The 9339-nt window shown below is 46.6% G+C and overlaps 1 pseudogene; it reads left to right on the forward strand.

The window, feature by feature from the left end:
- Positions 1-2801: 2801 nt before the first annotated feature.
- Positions 2802-2920, forward strand: LOC136646865 (5S ribosomal RNA; annotated as a pseudogene).
- Positions 2921-9339: the final 6419 nt, after the last annotated feature.

Here is a 9339-nt window from a genome sequence, read left to right on the forward strand (position 1 = left end):
GGCTTATGATTTGAAATGCAGGGTGGAGTGTCTCTGAGCAGCTTTCTCTTCTTCTCTCCTTTCTCACACACATCCATGGAGACTTTCCTGTTTATTTAACTATTATCTTTATAGTTTACATGGAGGGAGGAATGGTTGCTGGGTCCTCTCTGAGTGAGAAAGGCAGAAATATGGCAGTGATGACGAAGATAATGATGATGATGATGATGTAAACCACTATTTATTTTGCTATATGAACCATTTTGAGAACTTTATTGTCGAAAAGCAGCGTACAGTATGTTCATCATCATCATCATCATCATCAATAACAAGTATTCTTGTCTGGGCAGGAGGTCTGGTCTAGAGGGTAGAGCCTCCATTTGCCTGAAGATTAACATCCACAAGGTCGCCAGTTCGAGGCCACCGGCACAGTGCGACCTTGAAGCAGCTGGCAAGCTGCAGCTGAGCTGTTCCATCTGCTCAGAGCGTGGGAGGATGGAGGCCAGAATATTAAACCAGATCGGAGTGTAACACCTTGAATGTAGTGGTTCTTGAAAGAAAGAACCTTCTTTCAATTTGTAAAAATCCCTGCGTGGATTTAATAAGCCTGCCTGTGTAAACCGCCTTGAATAAAGTCTTGAATAAAGACCAAGAAAGGCGGTAAATAAATACTGTATATTATTATTATTAATACTATATTCTTAATGATAATCAAAACCAATGAGTTTTAATTGGGAGCAAAAGTTACTCAGGAATTGAAAATGTAAGGACTGTGTCTTCAAGAAGACCTACACAAATGGGATATGGGCCTGAAATGAATAAGATGAAGTTCAACAGGGACGAACACAAGGCAAAAATAACCAAAGATGCAGGTATAGAATAGTAGATACCTGGCTTGGCACCACAACAGGTGAGAAGGCTCTTGGAGGTGCAGTGGATCACAAGATAAACAAGAGCAGAGTGATGCGGCTGCAAAGAAGGCGAATGCAATTTTAGCTTGCATTAGTAGAACCGTAGCTTCCAAGTCGCGAGAAGTCATGGCTCTGCTTTACCTGCATTGGTAAGTATTCCTCACTTGGAGTACTGTGTCCAGTTCTGGGCAACTCACTTTAAGAAAGATGCAGCCAAACTGGAGCGGGTTCAGAGGAGAGCGACGAGGATGATCTGAGGAAAGGTTGAGGGAACTTGATATGTTCAGCCTGGAGAAGAGAAGTCTGAGAGGGGATATACCTATACTCTCTTCCAATACTCTCTTCCAATACCTAAAGGGCTGTCATATGGGACAAGTTTGTTCTCAACTCAAGTTTGTTCTCTATCTCTGAAAGTAGAATTAGATCCAACGGGTACAAACTGAAAGAGAAGAGATTCCAATTGGATATCAGGAAAAAATTCCTGAGGGTGGTTTGGCAGTGGAACAGATTGCCAAGGGAGGGGGTGGATTCTTCCTCACTGGAAATCGTCAAGCAGAGGCTCGACAAGCAGCTCCTGGAGCTGCTGTAGGAGGTTTTCTTGTTACAGGCAGGGGGTTGGACTAGATGACCTTTTTGGTCCCTCCCAACTCTATTATTCTGTGGAAGCTGAGGAATTAAATGGGGATAAAAAATATATGGATAGAAGCAGGGATTGATTGATTTTGCTAAGTAAACTGCTTTGTGAACTACTTTTTGCTGAAAAGTGATATATAAAAATTAATATGCATCTTGCCTCCTTCCATTTATCACACAGCTGCAGTCTGCTTGCCTCCTTTAAGGCAAGAGAGGCAGAAGATAGGTTGGGGCTGAATGGCAGATGGGGGGGGTGATTGCCGTAAGGGGACAAGGCCTTCCACTTTCAATTGTGCCCCAACGGCAGCTATAAAAGCACCCCATGCCAAAATTAGGCTGCTGAAACAAAGCTGGGGGGGGGGGATGCCTGAATTCTTTGAGAGGACCAGGAAGCTTCTTCCTGGGTTAAGCATGTCCTCCAAGCTCCCGTCCTCATTTTTTCATTCAAGGTGTGTATCTGCCGCTCTGAGCCACTGTTTTACATGGGGATCAAGTTGGTGGGCCTGCAGGTCCTAGGGAACAAAATTTGGTGGGCCGCTGTGAGATACAGGAAGCTGGACTAGATGGACCTGTGGCCTGATCCAGTGGGGCTGTTCTTATGTAAGATGCCACAAGCCTGGAGTCTGCCCACCACACTTGAAGGCAAACAGTTCCAGGCCGCCTTGGTCAACATTTGCTGAACCAATATTTGAGAGGTATTTGCAGGGCAGTTAACAATGACCTCGTCATTGCAGGAGTCATAGTCGTTTATTATGATCAAATCCACATATTTGCTTAAATCAGTGTGTGTGTGTGTGGGGGGGGGGTGCTTGCATGCAGTCTTGTCCCACAGCCTGTACCCTTCATGGGAGGTCAGGCTTTATGGTACAGTCAGTATCACCATACTGTAGGAGCTTTGCAGATATGGAGCTCTGATGGTAGGAGGGGTTTGCAGGACAGGCTGAGGAAGAGGTTCTTTTCTAAGAGAGCCCTTCAAGAGTCAGACCACAGCTGTAGACCATTGTCTTTCCTCAAGGCCTGTGAAACAGCAATGCAAATAAAATTTGCTTGAAAATTTGTTTGAAAGAGCCATGATAGTTTCCACTCTTTCACCCCAGTCCCTACCAGCTAAAGACACAGACAGAAGGGAGAGATAGAGGGGAGGCAGAGAGGGACAGTGATCTAACTACCCCGTGGGTTTGAATAGACACTGAGGGCTGCAGTATAAATGTGCAAATGTGTGGGTGACCAAGGTTTGGTTGGATGCAAATGGACATACAGTGTGAAGGACCTGGAGATTCTTAATGCACTGTTACCCTGCAAATGCCTGATCTCGTCTGATCTCAGAAGCTAAGCAGGGTCAGGCCTGGTTAGTTCTTGGATGGGAGACCGCCTGGGAATACCGGGTGCTGTAGGCTTCTACCATGATCTTGGAAGCTAAACAGGGTCAGGCCTGGTTAGTACTTGGATGGGAGACCGGCTGGGAATACTGGGTGCTGTAGGCTTATAGCATAGTCTTTCGAGACTGAAGGTTGCCAACCAACCATTTATACAGAGGTAGCAGCACAATGGGCATGGCCAGAAGGTCACATGAAATGCAAATATAACTCCAAGCTTGTGAGCACAGGGGGTATATTTCTCAGTGGGTGCAGGCAGAAGGCAGGAATTATATTGAAAACTTGAGGCAATGTATGCAGATCAAGATATAGAATTGCAGGCAGGTTATGATGTTTGCATAGGGAGGCTGCATTCAGTGGGACAATACAAATAGTGGTGCTTTGGAAAGGTTACAGAATGGCATTAAGTGGAGACAGGAGGTTGCAGAAATGAGAACATCTTCCTTTCTCCCAGGGCATGTGACTTAGAAGGCAAGCACATTCCAAGGAATTTGAGGCTTGGCCAGAGTTTTCAAGAAAGCAGTGTCATCCTGTCCATTTTGTCCTGACGAAACTGCCCGTTATGTAAACTGGCATCCTGTTGATCTTGGCAGACAAAGCTGGGTGATGATGGCAGCAAAATTAACGTATATTGTAATGTATGAGTACGGCACAGCCAGTCAATAAGAGGAAACAGAGAGAAAGGAGGGGAAAAAATGAGTTGCAATAACCATTCAGAAACTTCAGCTGGTGCAAAATGCTGCTGTGGGATTGCTGATGGGCTCAACGTGGGTCATGCCACGGCCTTGCTGCATCATCTCCATGGGTTCCTGATATGTTTCCAAGTGTAATTCAAGGTGCTGGTTTTGACATTTGGAGCCCCAAATGGCATGGGACCAGACCCCCCTCCCGCCACATAGTTTTGCCTGCTCCCTAAAATTTGCTAAGAGGGCTCTCTGGCATGTTCCAGCACCAGCAGAAGTCCATTTGGCAGTGAACATAAGAACATAAAAACATAAGAAGAGCCCCGCTGGATCAGGCAAAGGCCCATCCAGTCCAGCTTCCTGTATCTCACAGCGGCCCCAACAAATGCTTCGGGGAACACACAAGACAGACACAACCTGCATCCTGGTGCCCTCCCCTGCATCTGGCAATCAGAGGCAGCCGACCTCTAAAATCAGGAGCATACACATACGTGTCTTGTAACCCGTGATTAACTTTTCCTCCAGAAATTTGTCCAATCCCCTCTTAAAGGGATCTAGGCAAGATGCCATCACTACTTCCTGTGGCAAGGAGTTCCACAGACTAATTACACGCTGGGTAAAGAAATATTTTCTTTTGTCTGTCCTAACTCCCCCAACATTCAACTTTAGTGGATGTCCCCTGGTTCTGGTGTTATGCGAGAGGGAAAAGAGCGTCTCTCTATCCGCTCTGTTCATCCCCTGCATGATTTTGTATGTCTCAATCATGTCCCCCCTCAGGCACCTCTTTTCTAGGCTGAAAAGGCCCAAACGCTGCAGCCTTTCCTCATAGGGAAGGTGCCCCAGCCCAGTCATCATTTTGGTTGCTTTCTTCGGCCTCAGTGACAGAGCCTCAGAACCTGGAGAGTTTTTCAGCTGTTTACAACCACTGTGCTCCAAATTCCCCTGGCACACCTGTGAACCTTTCATGGCACACCTGTTGAAAGTGGTTGACTGAAGTGATCGTGGCTAATATCATGATATCATAGCTAATCGAATTCGGCTCTGTGACAATATCGTTGAGGGCAAATGTACCTAAATGAGACTGAGGGCAATGCTTCCTGAATCAGTCAATCACATAACAAACAAGATGGCATCACAATGCCCAGTGGCATAGCTAGGGGGGATGCAAAGCACTACATTTTATTATTATTATTATTATTATTATTATTATTATTATTATTATTATTATTATTATTATTATTATGAACTAAAAGTTCACAAAGCGGTTTACAGAGAAAAATCAAATAACTAAATGGCTCCCTGTCCCAAAAGGGCTCACAATCTAAAAAGATGCAAAAAGAATACCAGCAGACAGCCACTAGAACAGACAGTGCTGGGGTGAGGTGGGCCAGTTACTCTCCCCCTGCTAAAAAAAAGGAGCACCCACTTGAAAAAGTGCCTCTTACATTTTACAGGGAGCCTCAGCCTGGTGTGCAAGCAACCCCTCTCCTTTGGAGCCATTCCAGGCAGGGGAACAAAATGGAGGCATTTGCCTCCAAAGGGGAGGGGCTGCTTGCATGCTTTAAGAACATAAGAACATAAGAACAGCCCCAATGGATCAGGCCACAGGCCCATCTAGTCCAGCTTCCTGTATCTCACAGCGGCCCACCAAATGCCCCAGGGAGCACACCAGACAACAAGAGACCTCATCCTGGTGCCCTCCCTTGCATCTGGCATTCTGACATAACCCACTTCTAAAATCAGGAGGTTGCACATACGCATCATGGCTTGTACCCCATAATGGATTTTTCCTCCAGAAACTTGTCCAATCCCCTTTTAAAGGTGTCTAGGCTAGACACCAGCACCACAACCTGGCAGTTGTGGTGGGGGCAGTCAGAGAGGCCTCCTCAAGATATGGAATATTTGTTCCCTGGCCCCAGGGCTGCATGTGCCTGCACCAGTGCTGGAAAGTTGGATAGGATTGGGCCCTAACATACCCACAGCCATCTGGACAGACACTGCAGTGGTTTCCTGCAAGCATCTTGAGGGCACAAGGCAGTCCCCACTGGCTCCAATCCCTCAGGCCAACCTACTTTTATCAGAACTAGCCTCTAAATGCAGAGGTAAGAACATAAGAACAGCCATAGGCCCATCTAGTCCAGCTTCCGGTATCTCACAGCGGCCCACCAAATGCCCCAGGGAGCACACCAGATAACAAGAGACCTCATCCTGGTGCCCTCCCTTGCATCTGACATGGCCCATTTCTAAAATCAGGAGGTTACACATACACATCATGGCTTGTAACCCGTAATGGATTTTTCCTCCAAAACTTGTCCAATCCCCTTTTAAAAGCATCCAGGCCAGATGCCGTCACAACATCCTGCAGCAAGGAGTTCCACAGACCAACCACACGCTGAGTAAAGAAATATTTTCTCTTGTCTGTCCTAACTCTCCCAACACTCAATTTTAGTGGATGTCCCCTGGTTCTGGTGTTATGTGAGAGTGTAAAGAGCATCTCCCTATCCACTCTGTCCATCCCCTGCATAATTTTGTATGTCTCAATCATGTCCCCCCTCAGGCGTCTCTTTTCTAGGCTGAAGAGGCCCAAACGCCGTAGCCTTTCCTCATAAGGAAGTTGCCCCAGCCCCGTAATCATCTTAGTCGCTCTCTTTTGCATCTTTTCCATTTCCACTATGTCTTTTTTGAGACGCAGCGACCAGAACTGGACACAATACTCCAGGTGTGCCCTTACCATAGATTTGTACAACGGCATTATAATATTAGCCGTTTTGTTCTCAATACACCTTTCCTAATGATCCCAAGCATAGAATTGACCTTCTTCACTGCCGCCGCACATTGGGTCGACACTTTCATCGACTTGTCCACCACCACCCCAAGATCTCTCTCCTGATCTGTCACAGACAGCTCAGAACCCATCAGCCTATATCTAAAGTTTTGATTTTTTGCCCCAATGTGCATGACTTTACACTTACTGACATTGAAGCGCATCTGCCATTTTGCTGCCCATTCTGCCAGTCTGGAGAGATCCTTCTGGAGCTCCTCACAATCACTTCTGGTCTTCACCACTCGGAAAAGTTTGGTGTCGTCTGCAAACTTAGCCACTTCACTGCTCAACCCTGTCTCCAGGTCATTTATGAAGAGGTTGAAAAGCACCGGTCCCAGGACAGATCCTTGGGGCACACCGCTTTTCACCTCTCTCCATTGTGAAAATTGCCCATTGACACCCACTCTCTGCTTCCTGGCCTCCAACCTGTTCTCAATCCACGAGAGGACCTGTCCTCTAATTCCCTGACTGTGGAGTTTTTTCAGTAGCCTTTGGTGAGGGACCATGTCAAACGCCTTCTGAAAGTCCAGATATATAATGTCCACGGGTTCTCCCGCATCCACATGCCTGTTGACCTTTTCAAAGAATTCTATAAGGTTCGTGAGGCAAGACTTACCCTTACAGAAGCCATGCTGACTTTCCCTCAGCAAGGCCTGTTCATCTATATGTTTTGAGATCCTATCTTTGATGAGGCATTCCACCATCTTACCTTGTATGGATGTTAGGCTGACCGGCCTATAGTTTCCCGGATCCCCCCTCTTTCCCTTTGGTGAGGCTCCCTGCAAAACTTAATGCTTTGCACCCCCCTCTAGCTATACCACTGACAACGCCTCAGAATCCATCAGATTTGACTTGGGAGGCCATCATTGAAGGCAAACTGACTGCCCAATCCCATGCATGTCTACCTGGAAGTAAGACTGAATTCAATGGAACCTGCTCTCTGGTGCATGTTTCTAGAATTGCAGCCGAATTCTGAGTAGGCAATCCTGAGTAGATGAGCATTTGCAAAAACAATTGGAAACCAGTAAAGCATTTTTCCATCTTTTCAAAAAGTTAACAACATTTCCTTGAGCACTTTCATCTCACTCAAGTTACAAAAGAAATGTACACAATCAGCTTCGTTACCAAGATTCTTGCAGCACTGAATAAAGTTCAAGAATGACAAACGTCAGTGAATCCAATAACAATGGTGAATGCCACAGCATGGTTTTTAAACATTCTGGGTAAGTGAATTCAGCAGCAAATTAGAAATTAGCAGCAGCATTTTAGAAATGGGTTATGTCAGAATGCCAGATGCAAGGGAGGGCACCAGGATGCAGATCTCTTGTTATCTGGTGTGCTCCCTGGGGCATTGGGTGGGCCACTGTGAGATACAGGAAGCTGGACTAGATGGGCCTATGGCCTGATCCAGTGGGGCTGTTCTTATGTTCTTAACTACAATTCCCAGGAAGCCTTGCAGGTCTCTTGTTATCTGGTGTGCTCCCTGGGGCATTTGGTGGGCCGCTGTGAGATATAGGAAGCTGGACTAGATGGGCCTATGGCCTGATCCAGTGGGGCTGTTCTTATGTTCTTAACTACAATTCCCAGGAAACCTTGCAGGTCTCTTGTTATCTGGTGTGCTCCCTGGGGCATTTGGTGGGCTGCTGTGAGATACAGGAAGCTGGACTAGATGGGCCTATGGCCTGATCCAGTGGGGCTGTTCTTATGTTCTTAACTACAATTCCCAGGAAGCCTTGCAGGTCTCTTGTTATCTGGTGTGCTCCCTGGGGCATTTGGTGGGCCGCTGTGAGATACAGGAAGCTGGACTAGATGGGCCTATGGCCTGATCCAGTGGGGCTGTTCTTATGTTATGTTCTTAAATATTGCCAGAGAAAGGATAGCTTTCCCTATATCTTCCTTTTCCCTCTCAAGAGATGCTACGGCATTTTTCAAGGGCTAAATGCAGTGATTGAGAAATCGGTGGTGGGAGGGGGGAAGACCATTTCCAAGATGAAGAGTCAAGAGATTCTTTTTACAAAATATATGTAAAAGCTCCCCACAGATTTCCCACCCTGCCAGAAGAACCCGTAACTCTTTGCAGTTCCAGCAGCCTAATTGCAACCAGCATTTAAGAGACACAGCCTTCCAATTCTCTGGCAAAAACATAAGAAAGGCCCAACAAACCATCAAGTCCAACAGTCAAGCCTTCAGTCTCAGCCAGCCAGCCAGATGTCTCTGCGAGATCTCCAGGAGAGCATGAAAGTGATGGCCATTCCTGTGGTTTGTTCTCAGCATCTTCAGCCTAGAAAAGAGACGCTTGAGGGGGGACATGATTGAGACATACAAAATTATGCAGGGGATGGACAGAGTGGATAGGGAGATGCTCTTTACACTCTCACATAATACCAGAACCAGGGGACATCCACTAAAATTGAGTGTTGGGCGGGTTAGGACAGACAAAAGAAAATATTTCTTTACTCAGCGCGTGGTCGGTCTGTGGAACTCCTTGCCACAGGATGTGGTGCTGGCGTCTAGCCTAGACGCCTTTAAAAGGGGATTGGACGAGTTTCTGGAGGAAAAATCCATTATGGGGTACAAGCCATGATGTGTATGCGCAACCTCCTGATTTTAGGAATGGGTTAAGTCAGAATGCCAGATGTAGGGGAGAGCACCAGGATGAGGTCTCTTGTTATCTGGTGCTCCCTGGGGCATTTGGTGGGCCGCTGTGAGATACAGGAAGCTGGACTAGATGGGCCTATGGCCTGATCCAGTGGGGCTGTTCTTATGTTCTTATGTTCATCTAGCATGCAGCTGGTCTACTGCTGCTGACCTTGACATTTCCTCTAGGTATCATGGCGAACAGCTTTTGAGCAATCTTCTAATCCTCATCGGCAACTGATACTAAAAGTAAGTACTTATAACTGATATGAACACATCTGAAATGAACACGCCTC

The sequence above is a fragment of the Tiliqua scincoides genome, chromosome 3 (genome assembly GCF_035046505.1).
Source record: "Tiliqua scincoides isolate rTilSci1 chromosome 3, rTilSci1.hap2, whole genome shotgun sequence".
NCBI classification, from domain to species: Eukaryota; Metazoa; Chordata; class Lepidosauria; order Squamata; family Scincidae; genus Tiliqua; species Tiliqua scincoides.